General features: G+C 39.7%; 1 protein-coding gene across 5 annotated transcripts in view; it reads right to left on the reverse strand.

The window, feature by feature from the left end:
- The window catches only part of sgsm3 (small G protein signaling modulator 3), a 40859-nt gene extending 28261 nt beyond the window's left edge, over positions 1 to 12598 (reverse strand). For 3 of the 5 annotated variants that reach the window (XM_055896822.1, XM_055896820.1, XM_055896821.1), the window contains exon 1: positions 12438 to 12597. The gene's annotated coding sequence lies outside the window, so the exon portion shown is untranslated. Of the gene's footprint in view, positions 1 to 9995; positions 10043 to 12437 lie in introns of all 5 variants that reach the window. The other 2 variants (XM_055896818.1, XM_055896816.1) reach the window with 2 other exon arrangements.
- Positions 12599 to 25381: the final 12783 nt, after the last annotated feature.

A 25381-nucleotide genomic window follows, 5' to 3' on the forward strand; every position in this document is an offset into this window, starting at 1 on the left:
GTGAACAGGCAGTGGCTCGGGTGGCTGTTGCCCTTGATGATCTTTTTGGCCTTCCTGTGACATTGAGTGCTGTAGGTGTCCTGGAGGAAAGTTTGTTTGCCCCCGGTGATTCTTTGTGCAGACCGCACCACCCATTTCGCTACACTCGCATTAACATCTGCTAACCATGTGTATGTGACAAATACAATTTGATTTGTTAAATCATCCCCCGTTTGGCGAAGTAGGCTGTGATTCAATGATAATTTAACAGGCACCGCATTGATTATATGCAACGCAGGACAAGCTTGTTAACCTAGTAATATAAACAACCATGTGTTAACTAGTGATTGTGAAGATTGATTGTTTTTTATAAGATAAGTTTAATGCTAGCCAGCAACTTGCCTTGGCTTCTTGCTGCCCTCGCGTAACAGGTAGTCAGCCTGCCACGCAGTTTCCTCGTTGAATGCAATGTAATCGATGTCCAAAAATGCAGATTACCGATTGTTATGAAATCGTCCCTAATTAAAATCGGTCGACCTCTAGTCAAAAGCCAAGCACGCTCATTTTCCGGTTGAGCACACACACACACAATTGCTACCTCATTAATAATATCTAATACACATGTCCAGAGTTTCTCATGTGTCTCAACGTGTCTGCTTCAGTGACATCATTACATGAGTGCAGAAAAAAAAAAAACTGTTTTGCCAAAATGACTACCACCAATCCCTGTGGCAAGTTGCCATGTGAGGGTGCTTTAGGACCGTACAACCACATCAATACTAAGTGTTATTCCTGTCAATGTCCATCCATGCAATCTAAATAAGCATTAGAGCTATTAAGAGTGCTATTCTTACGAACTTTATATTAGAATTGTAAATAAAGATGCAAATGTAAGAGCCTTTTTTGGGAGGGAGCAGGTATGAAATGAATAGATGGACTTGACAGTGAACATTTTTACACTTAGTCTTAAAGTTGTTATTTCTAAATTGTAAGTATCATTATTTTTTTATTTTTTATTTGCAATCTCATGGTCATTTGTTTATAATTGTATTACCCTACGTCATACTTCTATCATGATCCAATACATCATTACAAGACAGGTAGTCATTTCATGTAATTCTAAATTGCGGTGCTGCTTTTCACATTTATTTGTATAACAAGACACAGGCTACTTGTAAAACACAGTATGTAACGTGACTGATGCAGAACCTACATCTCCATGTAAATGCAACTGGTATCTTAGTGGAAGACATACACAGGATGCAGTTTCAACTCTGTTACACTGTCAGTAATTACATGAGAAGCATAGTAGACTAACACATGAAAATGGCAGATACTGCCCTTTGCTTTGGTACTACCCTACATTTTGTAACTTATCATGCCAAGGAAGAAGGGAGTAACTGATGTTTTAGGGTCAAAGGTCACAGAGGCCAGGGTCAATTTTTTTATTACTCATAGTAAGACAACCGATCACTACAGTACATCCAATGATCTCCCTAGAATTAACTTTGCTTAAAAAAAAAAATCTATCCAGCTATCTGTTCCAAGCTATGAGCAGTTACTGCCTTTTTTGCTTGGTAGTGCAGAATAGAACTCACAGCTAATTGTTATGCATTTTGTTTTAATGTTAAATGAACCTTGCATTGTTATACATAAATGTCACATTTACAAGAATTGCATCTATCTCAGGTGGGCTTAAAGGGTACAGTATCACAAAAATCCCCCCTCTAAACACAATGTAAATTAATATAAATATTGTTCAATATAATCAATGCTAACTTTGCATAATATTGTAGTATATTCATATACCAGACAATTGGTTTCCAAATATTTTATGAGTAATGTGAACAAGCTTTCAGATAACGCAATTTTTTTTTAATGAGTTATGGTCTGTGCATGGAGTCTTGTCCACAGAGGGTCGGTGCGGGGGCAGGGTTTTAGTCTAACCAAGCAGTAACGCACCTGATTCAACTAATCAAGTCTTCATTGAAGTCTATGATTAGTTGAATCAGGTGTGTACTGGTGGCAAGAACAAAAGCTTGGGACCAAATTGATCTCTGTGGCTACTTTCATGATGAACAGAAATGGGAGATTATAATTTATGTAAGATTACATTATAATCAACTGACATTTCTTAACGATAGGGGGCAGTATTTTCACATCCGGATGAAAAGCGTGCCCAAAGTAAACTGCCTGTTACTCAGGCCCAGAAGCTAGGATATGCATATAATTGGTAGACTTGGATAGAAAACTCAAAAGTTTCTAAAACTGTTAAAATAATGTCTGAGTATAACAGAACTGATTTGGCAGGCGAAACTCCGAGAGGGGTTAGTCATAGTATTTCCCAATTGTTTTCTATGGGAAGCCCTATTTAAAAATGGGAACCTGGTTGCAGTTCCTATGGCTTCCACTAGATGTCAACAGTCTTTAGAAATTGGTTGATGTTTTTCTTTTGAGAAATTTTGAAGTATGGCTGTTCTTTGTAAGTGTCACTCCATGTGGACTCTACTGTTTGTTGCGCGTGAACTGGAATCACGTTGTTTTTATCCGTTATTGGAAACAGTTTATCCCGTCTTAAATTTTATAGCTTACTTACGTTTTAGGATACCTGAGGTTGGATTAGGAACCTTGTTTGAAATGTTTGGACTAAGTTTACAGGTAACTTAGATACTTTGTAATCATGTTGGGCGAGTTGGCGGGCGCGTTCTCGCAATAACGCAAGCTGTTTGTTATGGTAAAGTTATTTTTTTTAAATCTAACACGGCGGTTGCATTAAGAACCAGTGTATCTTTCACTTGCTGTCCAACATGTATTTTTTAGTAAAGTTTATGATGAGTTCTTTGGTCAGATTAGGTGAGTGTCCAAACTAGCTCCGGACATTCTGGTGAATCGATGCTACATATTCACAATGTATAACCACGGTTTGCAGCTCTAAATATGCACATTTTCGAACAAAACATAAGTGTATTGTATAACCTGATGTTATAAGACTGTCATCTGATGAAGTTGGTCAAGGTTAGTGATTCATTTTATATCTTTTGCTGGTTTTTGCGATAGATACCTTTTGCTGCTAATAAATGCACTTGTGTGTTTGGCTATTGTGGTAAGCTATATAATGCTATATTGTGTTTTCGCTGTAAAACACTTAAAAAAATCGGAAATATTGGCTGGATTCACAAGATGTTTATCTTTCATTTGCTGTACACCATGTATTTTTCATAAATGTTTTATGATGAGTATTTAGGTATTTCACGTTGCTCTCTAATTATTCTGGCTGCTTTGGTGATATTTTTGATGGTAGCTGCAATGTAAAACTATGATTTATAGCTCAAATATGCACATTTTCGAACAGAACATACATTTATTGTATAACCTGATGTTATAAGACTGTCATCTGATGAAGTTGTTTCTTGGTTAGTGACTAATTAGATCTCTATTTGGTCGGTTTTGTGATAGCTACCTATGCGGTAGAAAAATGGTGAAAATATACGGTTGAGTCTTTTGCTATTGTGGTTAGCTAATAGAAATACATAGTGTTTTCGCTGTAAAACATTTTAAAAATCGTAAATGATGGCTGGATTCACAAGATGTTTATCTTTCATTTGCTGTATTGGACTTGTGATTTCATGAAAATTATATTATATGATATCTCTGTCGCGTTAGGCTAGGCTATGCTAGTCAGCGTTTTTGATGAGGAGGATCCCGGATCCGGGAGAGAGAAGCGGTAGAGGTTAAAATCAATACACAGAAGTATATATTTTTTTAAACCTGCATATTGATATAAAAGAAATTCATGTTAGCAGGCAATATTAAACTAAGGAAATTGTGTCACTTCTCGTGTTCATTGCATGCAGAGTCAGTGTATATGCAACAGTTTGGGCCTCCTGGCTCGTTGCGAACTAATTTGCCAGAATTTTACGTAATTATGACATAACATTGAAGGTTGTGCAATGTAACAGCAATATTTAGACTTATGGATGTCACCCGTTAGATAAAATACGTAACGGTTATACGTAACCATATTAAATGACCTAAGGCTCATATTTGTGTGTGTTATATTATAAATTAAGTCTATGATTTGATAGAGCAGTCTGACTGAGCGGTGGTAGGCAGCAGCAGGCTCGTAAGCATTCATTCAAATAGCACTTTCCTGCGTTTGCCAACAGCTCTTCAAGCATTGCGCTGTTTATGACCGAGATTAGGCTGGCAATACTAAAGTATCTATTGGATGTTCTAATAGTCAAAGGTATATGAACTACAAATGGTAGAGAGAGAAATAGTCCTATAATAACTACAACCTAAAACTTCTTACCTGGGAATATTGAAGACTCATGTTAAACGGAACCACCAGCTTTCTCATGTTCTGAGCAAGGAACTTAAACGTTAGCTTTTTTACATGGCACATATTGCACTTTATTTTCTTCTCCAACACTGTTTTTGCATTATTTAAACCAAATTGAACATGTTTCATTATTTACTTGAGACTAAATTGATTTTATTTATGTATTAAGTTAAAATAAAAAAGTGTTCATTGTTCATTCAGAATTGTTGTAATTGTCATTATTACAAATATATATATATATTTTTTAATAATTTACATATTTTTAAATAATAATAATCATTTAAAATCGACCGATTAATCGGTATCGGCTTTTTTTGGTCCTCAAATAAATCAGTTCAGGCGTTAAAATCATAATCGGTCAACCTCTAGTCTGGGTAAGCATTATCTAATTATTATAAAATATTTTTTGGGACAGTTTCTGTTTTTGATATTGCTACTATACAAATATGCAAGTAACCATATCACTGTATCGTTTCCACCTTCTGTATCTTGGCCATAGTGGAGTTTGGAGTGTGACTGTTTGAGGTTGTGGACAGGTGTCTTTTATACTGATAACAAGTTCAAACAGGTGCCATTAATACAGGTAACGAGTGGAGGACAGAGGAGCCTCTTAAAGAAGAAGTTACAGGTCTGTGAGAGCCAGAAATCTTGCTTGTTTGTAGGTGACGAAATACTTATTTTCCACCATAATTTGAAAATAAATTCATAAAAAAAATCCTACAATATGATTTTCTGGATTTTTTCCCCTCATTTTGTCTGTCATAGTTGAAGTGTACCTACGATGAAAATTACAGGCCTTTCTCATCTTTTTAAGTGGGAGAACTTGCACAATTGGTGGCTGACTAAATACTTTTTTGCCCCACTGTATGTGTATAAATACAACTCATAAATAACACTGTATACATAAGTGATTATGACAACAAAAAAAAAAAATAGTTGTGTTATTGTAATGAGAAGTTACAAAAAAGTTAAATTTGTAATATTTTTATTTTCAGTGTGATGTTTAAGTCAGGACTTGTCATTAGGAGAGCAATGTTAGAAAATATTAGAAATAGATTTGCTTACAACTTTTTGGGACTTTGATAACTGTTGCAATAATGAATGTTTTTGCATTGGTAGTTGTGGAAATTGGGGTCAAATGTATCCTAATAATAATAATAATTATTATTATTATTATGATATAGATATCCCAGTGCTCCAAGAGGAAATGTCATGAAAAATAACATCATTTTTTGATAGTTTCAAATTTCAGTTGTGTGAGAATGACCCATGCTTGTGTATGTTTGTATGTGTGTTTGCAAGGACAAATCAGCAGGCATTAGTCTATCTGGTGAATGAATAATGAAGCCTAAAATCATACGAGTGAGAGGGTGAAAGAGAAACCCTTCTACAGCCAATGCAGTCAGTAGAAAATCCCCACTCAATAACACACACAGTAGTGTCCCTATCAGTTCATACCCAGACTCATTTCACAGCGAGTAAAAACAGAGCTACACAGACAATCGCAGTTAATTCATCAGAGGCAAAAAGAACACCTAGTTGGTTACCCATGGAGACAGTGTTGTATCTTAATCTTGGGTTGGGAGGAAAACTCACTCAAGTCTTATGAGCTGTGTAGCCTAGAAGATGTTTGTTTGCCATTCCTTTGAGCCAACAAGTCATGTTCTCTAATCACTATGACAAAAACACATTACAGCGCCCCTGGGCCCTAGTAACACAGTGTCCATGGTAACTAACAGTACTTAGCCTATTGAAGTTGTAATCAGCGACAGTCAGAGACTTGTTGACCGGAAGTGATGTGGGGACAGGTCACACAGAAAAATAAAAAGCACACACGCTCACCTTTAAGTTTTCCAGATGCATTTTACGACACCGGGAGACCTTTTACAAACCTGTTTAGCTTGCTGAACTGTCACAATCACTCCCGGCAACTATACCATGGTAACCGACGACAGCTTCATGGAAACAGACACTGTCGGAAATCAAACGTTGCGGCAACAACACGACCACCTTGAAATTATTAAAACAGCAGGAGGCTCGCTCTTCTGATACAACTTCCTAGAGACCATTCATTCACAGTAAACAACCCCACTATCACTTCCTCATAAACAGACTACATTAGCATAATAGTTATAGCCAGCCAGACAGCCAAGCATATCAGGCCAACCACCATGGCAACAAAGCAGTCATTCATCCAGACAGGAAGTATCAGCATATGAAGAAGATATTTGGGCCTTGAGAAATGAATTGGTGGTTTGGAGGCTGGCCAGAGCAGTCCTAGACTAGACCTTGTGTTTCTCCTGATTAGGGGGTACAGGGCAACAAGTAGGCTACACAGTCATTTGTTGGACTGGTATTACACATTTAGTGCAAAATGTATCCCTTTTCTACATTCTTAAAGACAATTCTGGAAGAAAGCAAGATAAAGAGAGATGGATGGACAGATTTTAAGGCGAGGCTAACCTGTGTTTACCTACACTTTACACAATGAAGATCCTGCTGTGTGGGCTGGGAGTGCCCTGTGTGTGTGAGCCCTCTGAGTCACCAGAGCAGGAGATCTGGCTTGCAGGTTCAGTGCCTTTTTAAATCCCTGCTGAAAACATTTTTATAACAATGTTTAATGCATGATTTTAATTATCCATCTTGTATCTTTGTCCTTCCTCCTGTCTTTGTTATTACGTATATTTTATGTTGTTTTATGATGTGAAGCACTGTTGCTTGTATTAAAAGGTGCTATGCAAAATATTTGTATTTATTTATTATTATTAAATGGCAGCTAAATTTGACATTCGAGTCATTTAGCAGATGCTCTTATCCTGAGCAACTTACAGGAGCAATTAGGGTTAAGTGCCTAGCTCAAGGGAAGACACAGATTTTTTCCCCCACCTAGTCGGCTCTGGGATTCGAACCAGCTGCCTTTCAGTTACTGGCCCAATGCCAACTTCTTATGGCTGAGATCCCGTTAACGGGATCGATATGACAACAGCCAGTGAAAGTGCAGGGCACCAAATTCAAAACAGAAATCTCATAATTAAAATTCCTCAGACATACAAGTATTTCACACCATTTTAAAGATAAACGTGTTGTTAATCCCACCACAGTGTCCGATTTCAAAAAGGCTTTACGACAAAAGCACACCAAATGATTATGTTAGGTCTGCACCTAGTCACAAAAAACCCAGCCATTTTTCCAGCCAAAGAGAGGAGTCATAAAAAGCAGAAATAGAGATAAAATGAATCACTAACCTTTGATGATCTTCATCAGATGACACTCATAGGACTTCATGTTACACAATACATGTATGTTTTGTTCGGTAAAGTTCATATTTATATCCAAAAATCTTAGTTTACATTGGCGCGTTATGTTCAGTAATGTTTTGCATCCAAAACATCCAGTGATTTTGCAGAGAGCCACATCAATTTACAGAAATACTCATAATAAATATTGATAAAAGATACAAGTATTAAACATGGAACTTTAGATAAACTTCTCCTTAATGCAACCGCCGTGTCAGATTTTTTTTTTAACTTAAGGGAAAAAGCACACCATGCTATAATCTGAGTACAGCGCTCAGAGCCCAAATAAGCCATAAAGATATCCGCCATGTTTGAGTCAACAGAAGTCAGAAATAGCATTATAAATATTCACTACCTTTGATGATCTTCATCAGAATGCACTCCCAGGAATCCCAGTTCCACCATAAATGTTTGTTTTGTTCGATATAGTCCATCATTTATGTCCAAATACCTTAATTTTGTTTGCGCGATCAGGCCAGTAATCCACATTCATGATGCACAGGTCAGACAAAGTCAAACAATTCCATTACAGTTTGTAGAAAAATGTCAAACGATGTATAGAACCAATCTTTAGGATGTTTTAAACATAAATCTTCAATAATGTTTAAACCAGAGAATTCCTTTGTCTTCAGAAATGCAATGGAAAGCAGGTCACTCTCACGTGAGCGTGCATGTTCAGCTCGTGCCAGACACCTGACTCAAAGAGCTCTCCTTCCCTCATTCACAGTAGAAGCATCAAACAAGGTTCTAAAGACTGTTGACATCTAGTGGAAGCCTTGGGAAGTGCAATAGGACCAATATCCCACTGTATATTGGATAGGCAAACCTACAAACCTCAGATTTCCCACTTCCTGGTTGGATTTTTTTCTCAGGTTCTCACAGACATCATTCAAACAGTTTTAGAAACGTCAGAGTGTTTTCTATCCAAATCTACTAATAATATGCATATCTTAGCCTCTGAGCCCGAGTAGCAGGCAGTTTACTCTGGTCACCTTTTCATCCAAGCTACTCAATACTGCCACCCAGCCATAAGAAGTTGAAGGAAGTGCTGTGATGGGCCCTCTCCCTCTCGGCTGCTGCAGACTCTGGTGAAAGTGACCTGTTCTCTGCTCAAAATCCTTAATCCATCCCCTTACTCCCTGGCTCTCCCTTCAGCAGGTCCCCTCAGAGCCAGCCAGTCATGTCAGCAAATGGTGAGTCACAGCAGGCTATATCATTGGACACACACACACACAATGCAAGAGACAAGCTGCCACGAGCACCACTCTGCTCAACAGCTAAATTATGATCAGCCCCATTCTCTTTGGCATGCTGGCACCGCACACACAAACAGTGGCATACACGCCCCATCACAGGTTCCCACACCTATTCCAACACACAGACATGTGTGACACGGTAATGAGAAATTACACTTTCTCTGAAATCCCAAATACTATTCTGGGGAAAGCTCCATAACTCCACAGCCTTCCAAGGAGGTTAGAGGGAACTTAAATGTCATCACATCACTCCCTACTGAGGAAACAGGCTCTGCCTCTGATCCAAACGAACACAGTATGCAACAGCATCAGTCACACTGTGGTCTTTAACCAACAGGTGTTAAAGGCAGAGTGTGTGGTGGAGCCAGTAAGATGGTACCATACATTTCAGTATTGAAATGTGTAAATGTTTCCAACACACTGGAGCAACATACAGAAGACTGAGACTTGTTATTTTTATTGTTGCTGCATTGTATAGGCTTAATACAACCATCCTAGGCACTCAGACCAGACGGCGATAACAAAACAGAACCATGTATGACAACCTAAATCAATACTTAACGTGTCAGTAAAGTAATACACACCACTTTAAACATCTAATAAGGATGAAAATTACACCCCTTCAAGCACCTGACCGAGGGAAGGGCAACTTTGTTCATGGCTCAGGGGTCTGCCTTTTGGGGCCCTATGTGAAATTGTCTTGGGCCCTCCCCATCCAGAGTGCAAGCAAAACTTTTAGCGCCCCCCACCCTGACAGCAAAGAAAATACAAAATATTTTGGGTTATATTACAAATGTCATGCAATTCTACTCATTTTGCCACGGGGCGGATTTTTTGTTAAATTAAACGCACTACTCATTATGCGGGTTGAATGCTGTAACATAATAAAACAATTAATACAATTCCCACAATGGTAGTGACTGCTTCTCACTTATTAACAATCAGTTATTCACATTACTTTAATATTTCAGTTGTGTACATTACATTTGTTTTATTTGGTTACTATCATTTCATTCCAAGTCATCATCTCTATAGAGCTGCTGCCTACGCTGTCTGCCAAAAATCACTATTTTAGTAGTTCAGAGTAAATAAGGCAGACTTATGACTGCTGAATATCAATACCTCAAAGCAACTGCTCTCCATGTATCCCCTCTTGATCCTGCATTCATCTGTAGCAGGCATAAAAGAAACAGAACGGACAAGTAGCCGCGCAATGAATTATAGGTCAATGTAGTTAATTATCATGTTTTCTGCACTAAACTATGTAGAACATTGGCCAGTTGGAAACTAAAACATCGTACATTTCAGACATGATCCGATTTCTCTACAGAAACTGCAGTACATTGACAGAAAAGAAACAAAAAGGATTTCAAATAATTAGCTAGTTGTTTAAAAACGGAAAAACAACCGACACTTCGGTTAAATCCCTAAGCACTAGTAGTGGTGCGACTCCTGTGGTTGGAGTCGCCTCTTCCTCAACTCCAAAATACGCTGAAACGGATGCACACACACACCACCTCATTATTGCTGAGTCCTACTAGGAAGACTGCATTTGCATTCTAGAGGACTGACATGAGCATGATGCTGCCCCTTTGCTCATCAACTTAGCCTTTAAAAGGACTAGGTGATGTGTAAGAGCAAGAAAACTTCTGTGATATTTCTGCTGTGTGCAGCCTTGATGGACCCCATGGAATGACGTGGCGCATTCTACGCTGATAAGGCTAGCAGGTTAGCAGATTTGATGAAAATTAAATTAAACATTTGGTCCCATTTAGAAAATTGATTTCTGTTAAGAAAACATGCGTTTCATAATCCACCTAAATATTTTGTCTGTATTAACATGGCCTAGAGGAGTGTCCCAGTTTGACAGTAGGTGAAAGGGATACAGTCAAAATGTCACTATTCTAAAAAGGTGGGGTCCACCATGGGGCTCATCAAGGCTGCGCACAGTCACTTAGATTTACATCCCATTAGAAAATATGTAATGAATATCCTTTCTTAGTGAAAAAAACAACAATAGAACCTTAACATCAATTACCTCAGAAACCCTATGTCATTTGACTTACCATTATGCCTCTAGAGACATGTCATTACACGGGATGCCACGCACACGATGCCCATTGAACCGATTTTTTAATCAGTCACATACTTTCTCAATAACACACAGGCCGATCCTCTCTGTCCCTTGCTGGTTTGCCTGTTACTCTTTATCTTCGCTATGAAAAATGCTAGTGTGTGTTTGGTCTTCAGTATGTTGAGTGTAGAATAGCTCAGCCTACTCACTGATAGCCCCTACTTTAATGAATTTGCGCGAGACATTGCAAGACAAGAAATGGCAAAATACAGCATTGCGATAGACTACATCTTCTGATTACTGATGCACGGTTCTGGCTGTCAGCCTAGTGGCCGACACACCTACCTGTGCCTGGCTGTGCTCCCGCCCATCACTCTCTCTCTCGCTAGCTGGCTCTTTCTTTGCTGTGAAAGGTGCAAGAGTTTGTGTTCTCGAAGTAGACTATGGCAAATAGTTTCCACCTTTGCAAAAATACTGAATCTTAGGAGTTGATTCCAAGCGGAGCAGATGTCAGAGAATGGAGCAGAGAGGGGGGCAGATAGTCAAGGAATCGATTCTTTTGGAGTTGACTACCCACCACTAAGCACTACGCCGTTTTTCAGCTAATTTCCTGCAATTCTACACATGTTGCCATTGGATGTAGAGAAATGTTTGCAGTTATTAATATGATATCTGAGTGATATATGAGTAAGGGCCCCTGGTCGCTCATTTGACCATGATTACAACAAGTTTAGATAGCTGGGTAGACTAATTTACCAATCTAAAAATGTTTTGCTGACCTGGGCTAATTGAGTGACCATCTGTGACAGCCATAAGAGAAAACTACTGATGCACAACCACATTTTGAAAATGCACCTTGTGTTTCTACTATTCTAACTCAGTAAGTTGAGACCAACTGAGTTCCTAAAAATAAAAATAATCAAAATTAAAAACAAAATATCCGCGGGTCTACAAAAGGTGTACAAGTGTACACTACGCATGTGTGGGAAAACGTAGTAAGCACCATCATCCATACCATGGCACCAATCACAAATCATCATCAATGAACTCGCCATACTAACGTTAGTTAACTTTAATTTTTCGGTTATAAATAACATTATCATATTCCATTGTAGCAGCAACACATTATATTGATGCCAACAGCCCAACCATATGTCACGACTTGGATGGATGGAAACCTTTACCGTTCGTCATCACTTGACATGAACATATTATTTGATTCGTAATTGTATTGGCTACCTAACAAGCTAAACTTCAGTTTACTAATATGCTGTTCAGAACATGCTAGCTAGCTAGCTACATTGCCAATCATGATAGATTAAATGAACATGCATGAAGGCTGGCTGGTAAATTACAGTTCTAGCTTGCTTGATAACAACGCGACTGTTACCTAACTGGCGAACTAATAGGTAGCTAACCATATGTTAAATATGGCTCTGGCTACAACAAGTGCAGTGTCAGTGACTACATTACAATAGCTAGTGTCTTACCTTATTGTCATTCTGTACAATTACAAAGGATGTCCAATGTTTCCCGACGGTGTTTCTTAGTTGTAAAAATAGCCAAATCTGCTACTACTAGGGTTCTCTGTTTTGCGTCATGCACCTGTTTGCGGTGCGTTTCTCTTTGGTATCACTGCGCTTCTCCAGTGTTCTCCAATGTGAAAAGTAGTCCCAGATCCCGGAACTACAGTACGTAACGTAATCTGTCTCCATATCCTTCCGCCTTGGACTCGATTAATGACGTGGAGTGTGGATTGATATGAATGAATATGGATCAATTTCTTTATTTAAATGATATAATGTATACTTTGACAGTGATTCAGTCCAAGAATATATATGAATAAATGTAAAGATGAAGAATATCGATATTTGAGAGAAATAAAGTGAGTATCGAAAGAATAGGCATTGAATTTCCTGTTCAGACATTCTCTGACATCTGCTCAATGTAAATAGACGCATTGCAATGGCAAATACAGCCCATTACCAGTGAGTGATTAGCTAACTATTGGATGGATGAAAGATAATGGCTGATTGATAAGGTTGTTCAGATATATATACTCCTCCCTCTTTCCTTTTCTCCAGCTCCACCACTCCCCCTTATTTCTCCCTCTAGCACTCTCCTATTCATCTATTGTTTGTGTAATTCTCAGCTGTGGCCAGACAGAGTGCCTGGCCCTTGACATAGAATAAACAATGGGAGCACAAGAGTGGGAAGAGAGAGGGTGTGTGTGTGTGTGTGTGTGTGTGTGTGTGTGTGCGTGCGTGCGTGCGTGCGTGCGTGTGTGTGTACTTACCTTGTGCACAGACATGGAACACTAGTCACTTTAATAATGTTTACATACTGTTTTACCCACTTCATATGTATATACTGTATTCTACTCAAGGCCTATCCTAATTTAACTATTGCTGTACATATACTATTCTATCCTACGTATTCTTCAGATATACTACATATTCTATCCATATACTGTCCATATTTATATATACATACATACATACATACATACATACATACATACATACATACTCTGGACTCAGACATTGCTCGTCCTAATATTTCTATATTTCTTAATTTCATTTTATTGCTTTTTAGATTTGTGTGTATTGTTGTGTATTGTTAGATATTACGGCACTGTTGGAGCTAGGAACACAAGCATTTCGCTACACCCGCAATAAAATCAGCTAAATATGTGTATTCGACGAATCAAATTAGATTTGATTTGCTTGAGATTTAGGAGAAGCGTAAACTGCTTCTATGGAAACCTTTCATCTCTGTATACTCGTCGCAAGACCCACTGGTTGATGCTTATTTATAAAACCCTCTTAGGCCTCACTCCCTCCATCTGAGATACCTACTGAAGCCCTCATCCTCCACATACAACAGGAGTTGTGCCAGTCACATTCTGTTAAAGGTCCCCAAAACACACACATCCCTGGGTCACTCTTCTTTTCAGTTCGCTGCAGCTAGCGACTGGAACGAGCTGGAAAAAAACACTCAAACTGGACCGTTTTATCTCAATCTCTTCCTTCAAAGACTCAATCATGGTCACTCTTACTGACAGTTGTGGCTGCTTCCCGTGATTATTGTTGTCTCTACCTTGCCCTTTGTGCTCTTGTCTGTGCTGCTGCCATGTTGTGTTGCTACCATGCTGTGTTTTCATGTGTTGCTGCCATGCTATGTTGTTGTCTTAGGTTTCTCTTTATGTAGAGTTGTGGTGTCTTTCTTGTCTTGATGTGTGTTTTGTCCAATATTATTATTTTATGTTTTATTTTTAATCACAACCCCGTCTCCGCAGGAGGACTTTTGCCTTCTGGGAGGCCGTTATTGTAACTACGAAGTTGTTCTTAACTGACTTGCCTAGTTAAATAAAGGTTACATAAAAATAAATAAAAGAAAATAAACCTGTGGCTAGAGCTGGATTTATAACATATTTCAATAATGCACTTATCTTCATCACCACACGGTGTCGCCCGTCCCTATATTTTCCCCCCTGCATGTCAATGCCAGATCTGGCAGCCTGCCCTCAAAGACGTAACTCTCTATGGTTTATCACGGTAAGGGACAGCCTCAGAATAGAACTTCATAATGTGGAGGCAGGTATTAGAGCTGAACAAGGGGAGCCTGGAGGCGAACAAGCCCTCCTTCAGATGTAAATATCGTGTAGAATAGACCTTGGGACCGCGACGTCAGCCTGGTCTCATAGACTAGACGCAACACGCTAGATATAATAAAAAAATTAATATGCAGTGATGGAAAAAGTGCCACATTTTCATACTTCGGTAAGAGTAAAGATACCTTAAAAGAAAATTACTTAAAAAGTAAAAGTCACCTAGTAAAATACCACTGGAGTAAAAGTCTAAAATTATTTGTTTTTAAATGTACTTAAGTATCAAAAGTATAAATAATTTAAAATCCCTTAAGATAAGCAAACCAGACGACATAATTTTCTAGTTGTTTTAAATTACGGATAGCCAGGGGCACAGTTCAACACTCAGACATAATTTACAAACTAAGCATTTGTGTTAAGTGAGTCTGATCAGATGCAGTAGAGATGACCAGGGATGTTCTCTTGATAAATGTGTGAATTTCCCTGTCCTGCTAAGCACTCAAAATGTAACGAGTACTTTTGGGTGTCAGGGAAAATGTAAGGAGTAAAAAGTACATTATTTTCTTTTGGAATGTAGTGGAGTAAAAGTAAAAGTTGTCAAAAATATAAATAGTAAAGTAAAGTACAGATACACACAAAAACTACTTAAGTAGTACTTAAGTACTTTACACCACTGATAATATGTTATGTTGGTATGGTTACATAAGACAGATGGTTACTTAAGGCAAAAGCAAAAGTCTCAAATGTCTAGCAACCCAATGGTTGTGAGTTCAAATCTCATCATAGACAATTTTAGCATTTTAGCTAATTAGTACATTTTCAACTACTTCCTACTTTTTTGCTATGTTGCAACTACTTAGCATGTTAGCTAACCCGTCCCCTAATCCTAACCTTAACCCTTATAGATAACCTTAACCCTTTCACCTAACTCCTAACTTAACACTTACCTTAGCCCCTAATCCTAACCCATAGCCTAGCTAACGTTAGCCAGCTATCTAACATTAGCCACGTAGCTAGAATTCATAACATACTGTATTATCAGTGGCAATTTTAGCATGTACAGTTGAAGTCGGAAGTTTACATACACTTAGTTTGGTGTCATTAAAACTCGTTTTTCCAACCACTTTACACATTTCTTGTTAACAAACTATAGTTCTGGCAAGTCGTTTAGAACATCTACTTTGTGCATGACACAAGTCATTTTTCCAACAATTGTTTACAGACAAATTATTTCACTTATCACTGTATCACAATTCCAGTGGGTCAGAAGTTTACATACACTAAGTTGACTGTGCCTTTAAACAGCTTGGAAAATTCCAGAAAATGATGTCATGGCTTTAGAAGCTTCTGATATGCTAATTGGCATCATTTGAGTCAATTGGAGGTATACCTGTGGATGTATTTCAAGGCCTACCTTCAAACTCAGTGCCTCTTTGCTTGACATCATGGGAAAATCAAAAGAAATCAGCCAAGACCTCAGCAAAAAAAAGTTGACCTCCACAAGTTTGGTTCATCCTTTTTCCAAACGCCTGAAGGTACCACGTTCATCTGTACAAACAATAGTATGCAAGTATAAACCCCATGGGACCACGCAGCCGTCACACCGCTCAGGAAGGAGACACGGTCTGTCGCCTAGAGATGAATGTACTTTTGTGTGAAAAGTGCAAATCTATCCCAGAACAACAGCAAAGGACCTTGTGAAGATGCTGGAGGAAACAGGTACAAAAGTATCTATATTCACAGTAAAACGAGTCCTATATCGACATAACCTGAAAGGCCACTCAGCAAGGAAGAAGCCACTGCTCCAAAACCGCCATAAAAAGCCAGTCTACGGTTTGCAACTGCACATGGGGACAAAGATCACACTTTTTGGAGAAATGTCCTCTGGTCTGATGAAACAAAAATAGAACTGTTTGTCCAAAATTACCATTGTTATGTTTGGAGGGAAAAAGGGGAGGCTTGCAAGCCGAAGAACACCATCCCAACTGTGAAGCACGGGGGTGGCAGCATCATGTTGTGGGGGTGCTTTGCTGCAGGAGGGACTGGTGCACTTCACAAAATAGATGCCATCATGTGGATGGAAAATTATGTGGATATATTGAAGCAACATCTCAAGACATCAGTCAGGCAGTTAAAGCTTGGTCGCACATTTAAATTTTTTTATTTAACCTTTATTTAACCAGGTAGGCAAGTTGAGAACAAGTTCTCATTTACAATTGCGACCTGGCCAGATAAAGCAAAGCAGTTCGACACATACAACAACACAGAGTTATACATGGAGTAAAACAAACATACAGTCAATAATACAGTAGAAAAATAAGTCTATATACAATGTGAGCAAATGAGGTGAGATAAGGGATAAGGCAAAAAAAGGCCATGGTGGCGAAGTAAATACAATATAGCAAGTAAAACACTGGAATGGTAGATTTGCAGTGGAAGAATGTGCAAAGTAGAAATAGAAATAATGGGGTGCAAAGGAGCAAAATAAATAAATAAATACAGTAGGGGAAGACGTAGTTGTTTGGGCTAAATTATAGATGGGCTATGTACAGGTGCAGTAATCTGTGAGCTGCTATGACAGCTGGTGCTTAAAGCTAGTGAGGGAGATAAGTGTTTCCAGTTTCAGAGATTTTTGTAGTTCGTTCCAGTCATTGGCAGCAGAGAACTGTAAGGAGAGGCAGCCAAAGGAGGAATTGGTTTTGGGGGTAACCAGAGAGATATACCTGCTGGAGTGCGTGCAAATGGGTCTTCCAAATGGACAATGACCCCACGCATACTTCCAAAGTTATGTTAAAATGGCTTAAGGACAACAAAGTCAAGGCATTGGAGTGGCCATCACAAAGCCCTGACTTCAATCTCATAGAACATTTCTGTGCAGAACTGAAAAAGCGTGTGCGAGCATGGAGGCCTTCAAACCGGACTCAGTTACACCAGCTCTGTCAGGAGGAATGGGCCAAAATTCACCCAATTTATTGTGGGAAGCTTGTTAAAGGCTACCCGAAACGTTTGACCCAAGTTAAACAATTGAAAGGCAATGCTCCTAAATACTAATTGAGTGTATGTACAATTCTGACCCACTGGGAATGTGATGAAAGAAATAAAAGCTGAAATAAATCATTCTCGCTACTATTATTCTGACATTTCACATTCTTAAAATAAAGTGGTGATCCTAACTGACCTAAGACAGGGAATTTTTTACTTGGATTAAATGTCAGGAACAGTGAACTGAAACTGAGTTTAAATGTATTTGGCTAAGGTGTATGTAAACTTCTGACTTGGTGGGGCAAACAAAAACATTTTTTTTAGATGCGTGCCAGCAAAGCCACCTCACTACACAACACAACACTAAACAATACATTAATTGCACTATAACGGTGACAAACGGTGCCCACAAACTGTTATGTCCTACATAAAGCTGCCCCAACAGCAGTCCCAACACCTTACCACTGCTACACCTGGCTATCAGCGGAGCCTTGTCTGGCAGCGACTCATTTCATTCGGCGTCATTTACGGCCTTTTAAAAAAACATGGCTGACTTGCTTAAACTAATGTGGTTTCTCCTGGAAATTGAGATGTACAAACTATGGCATAAGAAGATGATGAGCACATAAGAGGCAATCCGTAATTTTGATGAAGACATTAATGAGCGAGCTAGGATGGACGTTGTCATCATAACTATTTGTTCAGCACTTTAAAATGTACAGCGACAGAATTCAGAACATGGGCCGTTCTTACAGTATACTCCCTGTATATGAAGTCAGAACCATAGGATAAATAAAGGGGGCATATAAGCAGACAATGAAAGCTCTTACAATATTCAATGATTATACTTCTCTAAAACAGGCTATAGGCTACATGTGCACCACCAAGTCAGAGCTGTATGTGAAATTAAGAGGGGGAAAAGGGACCAAATTATTACATTATTACATGGGCTACTACACAACATACACTTAGTATTACCTTCTTAGCTACAGTATACATATCTTCCTTGCATATTACATCATTTATGCAGCAACATACAATACATTTTTGGACTCACCTTGTTGTGCCGTGTTCACTTGAACAGGAAGGTGGCGAGGCGATCCTTTGTGGGCAAATTTTGTCATCAGACTTTGTCATCAAAGTCTGTCATTCTCTGAATTTATGGTGCTTTCAAGAGAACTGGAAACTCTGAAAAAATAAGGTTGAATCATGATAATGTCAGTGATCTTCAGATCCGAGCTCTGGAAAGATGCCCGAGTTCCCGACTTGCAATTCTGAGTTGGATAACCGCTCAAAACGTATTTTCCCAGTCAAAGCTAGTTTTTTTCTGAGTTCCCAGTTGTCTTGAGCTCACTGAAGTCAGATTTCCCAGTTCTAAGTTTCCAGTTGTTTTGAGCGTGGAAGAAGTCATGCCGGATTGACAGCATGGCCAATATTGAATGTTTATCTTTTTAAACTTGGAAAAGAGACCCTTAAACCGAGACTTGGAACCACACACCCACTCCACTGAATAGCAGGGTAGTGATTGTTTTGCAATGCTTGCAGTTTACCACTAATTCCTTCCAAACCACTCATTGTTGAATTTGCGATTTCCAACTTGTTGTGTAATGTTTATGTTCAATGGCTGATGAGCACCGATACGTTTTATCTATAATTTATCTTCATTATTTCTCTTCATATGACAAGGATTAGAAAGCATTTGCCAGTAGATTGTCGACTTGATTCATGATGATGACTGCTAGCTTGCTAGCCAAGATTTTGAAAGTATGATGTTGACATGATCAGTTCAATCAAAGCTACTGTAGATATAACTTGATTTGACATCATTTTATCTGTGGCCAATGACATTGAGCCTTCTTGGATGGACACTTCTAATGTAATTCTATGGCAGCACCCAAGGGGCTTACATTTTCAAGCTCTACCCTTAGTTTTGGCGGTGAAGTAGTGTCCCCGTGAGTGACAGAATACTAAGCCAATCACGGCACAACTAGAGAACATTACCAACCCCTACACTCCGTATTCTCCGCTGGCTGCCCCACCTCCACAGAAAGCACTGAGCTAGGCTGAAATACCAGCATTTTGGAGCTCCCTTAATCAAGAAAGTAAAAAAGAGACCAAGTTTGTATGGGGCCTTATTAACTCAATTATTATTGAATTTTTTGATATGTGACACATATTAATGCCAAAATAACAGACTAAAAAGGTGGGGCTGAATGACGGGTAGCCACTGTGTATCTTACATAGCACGCAAATTTGTAACATATTGTACGTTTTGCAAAGCCATAATATTTTGTACATTTTGCAAATTCATAACATATAATACAAATTGTAATTAATCAACATATCATGCAAAATGGGAGATGGACATCCACAAATGAATACATATCATACTAAACGTAACATATCTTACTCAATAGAGCATCTCGGATTTACATCCAAAATAATAGGAAATGCTCTAAGACCAGGTTGGGGATGTCCTCAGGACATTCACATTGTTCCCTAGTGGTCCCTTGCTCGTCTTTCTAGAAAGTTGACTTCCTCTCGAAAATAATAATAATCATTTATTTAACTTGTGAAGAACTTTTCATTGGAGAAAATATTCTCAAAGCGCATATGTAGAGTAAGGAATCATGTAATCTCTATTCATTACATTTCTATCTGTATTTTCAGGAAGTGTTTTGGTGTTTTACATATCTGTCAGGAAATGGAAGGCGTCAAGAGGGTTTTTGAAGCCAAATGACCCTATCAGCAGTTTATTCTGTCATGGAAGTTCCAGGCACAACCTTTATATATGTTTTAATGATACGGCTGGAAAATCTGCACAGTGGGAGGTCGTATTTCATCTCTGTACCTCCTGCTGAATATAGCATTGGTTATTGGTGTGTGTGTGTGTGCGTGAGTGCATTTGTGCATGCGTGAGTGATTGAGTGTGTGTGAGTTAGTGTGTGTGTGTGTGTGTGTGTGCCTGCATGCGTCTGTGCACGTGTGGATTTTCATGTAGGTGTGTATGAATCTAGCAGTGGTTATCTGTGTTTGAGGGTGGGAGGGAGTCCTGTAAATAAATGAAACAAAGTATGATGAAGAGAGTGTGTCATTTGTAAAGGATTTGCTGGATTGTAAATGTGCAGGTCCATGTTTGTTTACACATTGTAATTGTTAATGTATATATGTGCATACGCATGGATAAGGATATGAATGTGTGTGCCTGCGTGTGTGTGGCTGCGAAAGAGCAGCGTTGAACAGTCTCCTGAGTCAGCAGCCAATCCCTTTGGAATGCTAATCACTTAGCGTTTCTCTCCACCTGCACCTCCCTCCTCTCTCTCTTTCGCTCTCTCTCTCTCTCTCTCTCTCTCCCTCACTCTGGCGTCGCTCTCTTCCCTTCTTTCTCCATTCCTCCCCTCCCTTCTCCCTTTTCATTCCTTCTCTTCCTCTCTATGTCCAACCTTTCTTTCTCTCACTCTTCTTCCCCATCCCCATATATCCTCTCTCACCCTCTGTCCCTCTCTCTCCCTCTCTCTCTCTTTCTCTGACATGTTTCTGTGAAGTTGGTCTGTCTATTAGCTGGCCCTGTTGCAGGTTCATGTTTGGTCCTCTGCAGCAGTGGTGGGGTGAGTCAGACATAGAAATGTGACTGATAGAATAACTTTACTTCTTCTCAGGGAAACTTATACAAAGCCTGGTAGCAGCGTCTTTTTAAAGACAGATTATAGGGAATATTATTCTAGCGTTGCTATGACGTGGTCTGTAGAGCCTGAGTTTAGTACACACCTCTCCTCCTCCTCCTCCCCCTCCTCATTCCATTCTCTGATCCCCCTTTGTCCATAACTAGCCCCCAGACAGATGGAGAGATGTATGATGTTCTGCTCTGCTCCATGTTCTATTCGACTGCAGTTGCTATGACGTCAGAGAGGGGAAGACGGCGGTGCTAGAGAGAGGGGGGGAGAGGAGAGGAAGAGTCAGGCTGACAGGGTTCACTGGGTTTGTTTTGGGATATTTTCCATTCTAATAGAACAAATCTAAATGTATTTGTCACAAGCTTCGTAAACAAGAGGTGTAGAGTGAAACGCTTACCTGTTCCAACAATGCAGAGTTAAAGATTTACTGTATATCTTTTTTTTATTTATGAGAAATAGACACGAGGAAAACAAATAACAATAACGAGTAAAAAAGAACATGGTCTACTTGTACAGAGTCGATGTGCAGGGTACCATGTCAACTTGTGGACGTGAGAGGGCTGTGGGGACACGCACAGTGACACTGACCATGGTCATATTGATTACGGTCCTATTGACCATGGTCATAATAGATCACATTCATTAGGATGAATCAGCAGGTTATTTTCACATGAAATAACAGAGGGAAGAAGAACATCTTAGTGTTCAGTTCGCTCACAGATTCAATTCGCTGCAGTCATGCAGTTATTTTATTGGACAGAAGAGAGCACCTTTGGATAAATGAGGAAATGTGTGAAGAATCTGTGAGTCTGTGTGCTGTAGTTGAGAAAGAGAGATTATTAGGTTGTGTGTAGTGGTTGTGTGTGTGGTGTGTGTGTGTATGTGTGTGTAAATTTGTGCGTGTGTATGTTTGTGTATACAGTTGAAGTCAGAAGTTTACATACACTTTACAACCACTCGTTTTTCAACCACCAGATTGTACTTTTTGGAGAAATGTCCTCTGGTCTGATGAAACAAAATATAACTTTTTGGCCATAATGACCATCATTATGTTTGGAGGAAAAAGGGGGAGGCTTGCAAGCCGAAGAACACCATCCCAACTGTGAAGCACGGGGGTGGCAGCATCATGTTGTGGCAAAATGGCTTAAGGTCAACAAAGTCAAGGTATTGGAGTGGCCATCACAACGCCCTGACCTCAATCCTATAGAACATTTGTGGCAGAACTGAAAAAGCGTGTGCGAGCAAAGAGGCCAACAAACCTGACTCACTTACACCAGCTCTGTCAGGAGGAATGGGCCAGAAATCACCCAATTTATTGTGGGAAGCTTGTGGAAGGATACCCGAAACATTTGACCCAAGTTAAACAATTTAAAGGCAATGCTACCAAATACTAATTGAGTGTATGTAAAATTCTGACCCACTGGGAATGTGATGAAAGAAATAAAAGCTGAAATAAATAATTCTCTCTACTATTATCTCTACTCTCTACTATTATTCTGACATTTCACATTCTTAAAATAAAGTGGTGATCCTAACTGACCTAAGACAGGGTATTTTTTACGAGTATTAAATGTCAGGAATTGTGAAAAACTGAGTTTAAATGTATTTGGCTCAGTGTATGTAAACTTTCGACTTCAACACTGTTCACTGTGTATCTTTATCTTTGATCTTTACTCCACAGAAACCAGCACAGAACCATTGAAGATGTCCATATACAGGACATCATAAGCTAATGATTTCACATATCAACTGGACCCCCTCACCGAGCCCAGAGACCAGATCCCAGGAGGGACAAATGGTTTGGAGTTGTGTAACATGCATGATGAAGTCTTGCCTGGAGGCCACATTACATCATTCACATGCAGGCAATGCTAGCTCCAGTCTCCAGGGGCCTTTAATGCTTCTGTTGCCCCACTCTGAAGACCCTCTGCTTTGGTATGAAGGCTGAATGTAAGGGGCTGCTGTAAGATGCTGTGGTTCTATGATGCTGCTTAGTGGTTGACTTGGTGTTTGGACAAGGATTTTAGAGGTTGCCCCCGGGGCTACACAAGGCTGGGCAAGTGGCTAGTATAACAGCATGTTTATTTCACCAAGTCTGTTTTGTAAAAGAGGTAAAACATGTTCAAATAAAGCAGTGTTACAGTGTTTTAAATGGCGATGGCTTTTGATGCAGGTTGATCTCTGGGGGTGGGGGGGTATCTATTTTACTTTAACAGGCTCATGTAAGTCAAATCCCTCTCTTTCTCTCAGTTCTCAGAGCTTGTTCTGTACTGGTGTGTAGAGACACTGAGCTGTGTGTGTGTGTGTGTGTGAGTGTGTGAGTGTGTGAGAGTGAGAGAGAGAGAGAGAGAGAGAGAGAGAGAGAGAGAGAGAGAGAGAGAGAGAGAGAGAGAGAGTGGGATAAAGGAGAGAGAGAGTGGGATAAAGGAGAGAGAGAGTGGGATAAAGGAGAGCGAGGGGAGAGACCGGGATGGAGGGGAGCAGGACAGAAGGGAAGGAGCATAAGAAAGGGTAGGGGTTGCACATGCAAGAGAGGGAGTGCAAGGAGTGACAGACAGGCACAAAATAAAAAGGGAGAGAGAAAATGATTGAGAGAAGGAAAGGGAGATGGTGTGGAGTGATATACAACTGCGGAGATTTACAGAGAGAAAGAGAGTAAGGTTCAGGACAGAGACAGATAGGCAGGCGGAGAATGATGTAGAGGGAGAGAGGATCCAAAAGAGAGAGAGTGAGACAGAGCGAGAGAGGTAGAGAGAGAGAGAGAGAGAGAGAGAGAGAGAGAGAGAGAGAGAGAGAGAGAGAGACCAACAGATAGCCAGAGACACTCTCCAGTCCGGTTGCCACATCAGGTCACTATGGTAACAGCTGTAGCAACCGATCCGTCATCATTAATGATCCATCGTATGTCTCTATAATTCATGTTTATCATGCCATGTGCTGGGACTGTACTGTATTGCTGATATAATAGTGGATATTGAGGTGAGAAGCAGTTCAGTGCTTCGGCTATATTGCTTCAACCCCCAGACCCTTAGTTCTTTTAACACCACAGAGTGTTTCTTCATTCAATCTTGATAACTGCGTTTCTATAGCCTGTGTATTTGTTTCTGCATGTGTGTATCTTGCCAAACAGTCTGGAATAATTCAATGCAGCAGTATGACTTTGTGCAGAAACAGTAGGGTTTCTAAGCTAAAAATGGGATACTCAATTAAATCAAAACATAATTCTTCTTGCCCAGCATGAATGTATTTTTGAATTCATATTTTCATAAAAAGGGCTGACTGGTTAAAGCAAAAGGCAACTTAACGCCACAATAAATCAAAATATGTTTTGTTTTGTTGTAATATTTGTTCTCCAGACTTGACTTAAATTGGGCCCTGGGTTAGTGGCTGGGTCAGGCTGTGTTACCAACCTCTGAACCATCCCATTGCCAAGTGATTATCATAGCCTTCAGGGAGCTTTCCATTCCTTACATTATGTGTCTGTGGAGAACATAAATCATAGATGTGTGTGATGTAATTCTCTTTTCCCCTCTCCTCCTCACCCCTTTTCTCTGTGTCTAGTGTGTGTGTGTGTGTGTGTGTGTGTGTGTGTGTGTGTGTGTGTGTGTGTGTGTGTGTGTGTGTGTGTGTGTGTGTGTGTGTGTGTGTGTGTGTGTGTGTGTGTGTGTGTGTGTGTGTGTGTGTGTGTGTTTGTGTATGCATGTGTCTGTGCACTCACATTCATTCGTGTGTGTGTGCATTTATCTTTTCAAGTGTGTGTATCCAGTCTGCAGAACAACCACAAAATATGACCAGAATAACTTAATCCATCCTCTGCCTGTAGATTATAGCATTTACTGTTCAATCTGTTCAATTAGTTCAGGTTTGAGGGTTTTTGTCCCCTGCGGGGGGGGGGGGGGGTAATCATGCAGCTGAACAAATGACTCAAGAGTTGACTTCTGGGTTAACAGAGATGAGGCCTGGCTGGGACACACAATGAAACTGTAGACTAAACCACTCATTTAGCCCTCCCAGATACAGCATTGTGCATGGTGGCCAAAATGGCACCCTATTCCCTGTTTAGTGCACTACCAGGGCCCATTTGGGACACAACCCATGCCACTATGAAGCTGGATGTTCACCCACTATAGAGCTATAGTTAGCTATATAGCACGGCGACAGGGCAAAA

This window comes from Salvelinus fontinalis, chromosome 34 (genome assembly GCF_029448725.1).
Source record: "Salvelinus fontinalis isolate EN_2023a chromosome 34, ASM2944872v1, whole genome shotgun sequence".
Classification (NCBI taxonomy): domain Eukaryota; kingdom Metazoa; phylum Chordata; class Actinopteri; order Salmoniformes; family Salmonidae; genus Salvelinus; species Salvelinus fontinalis.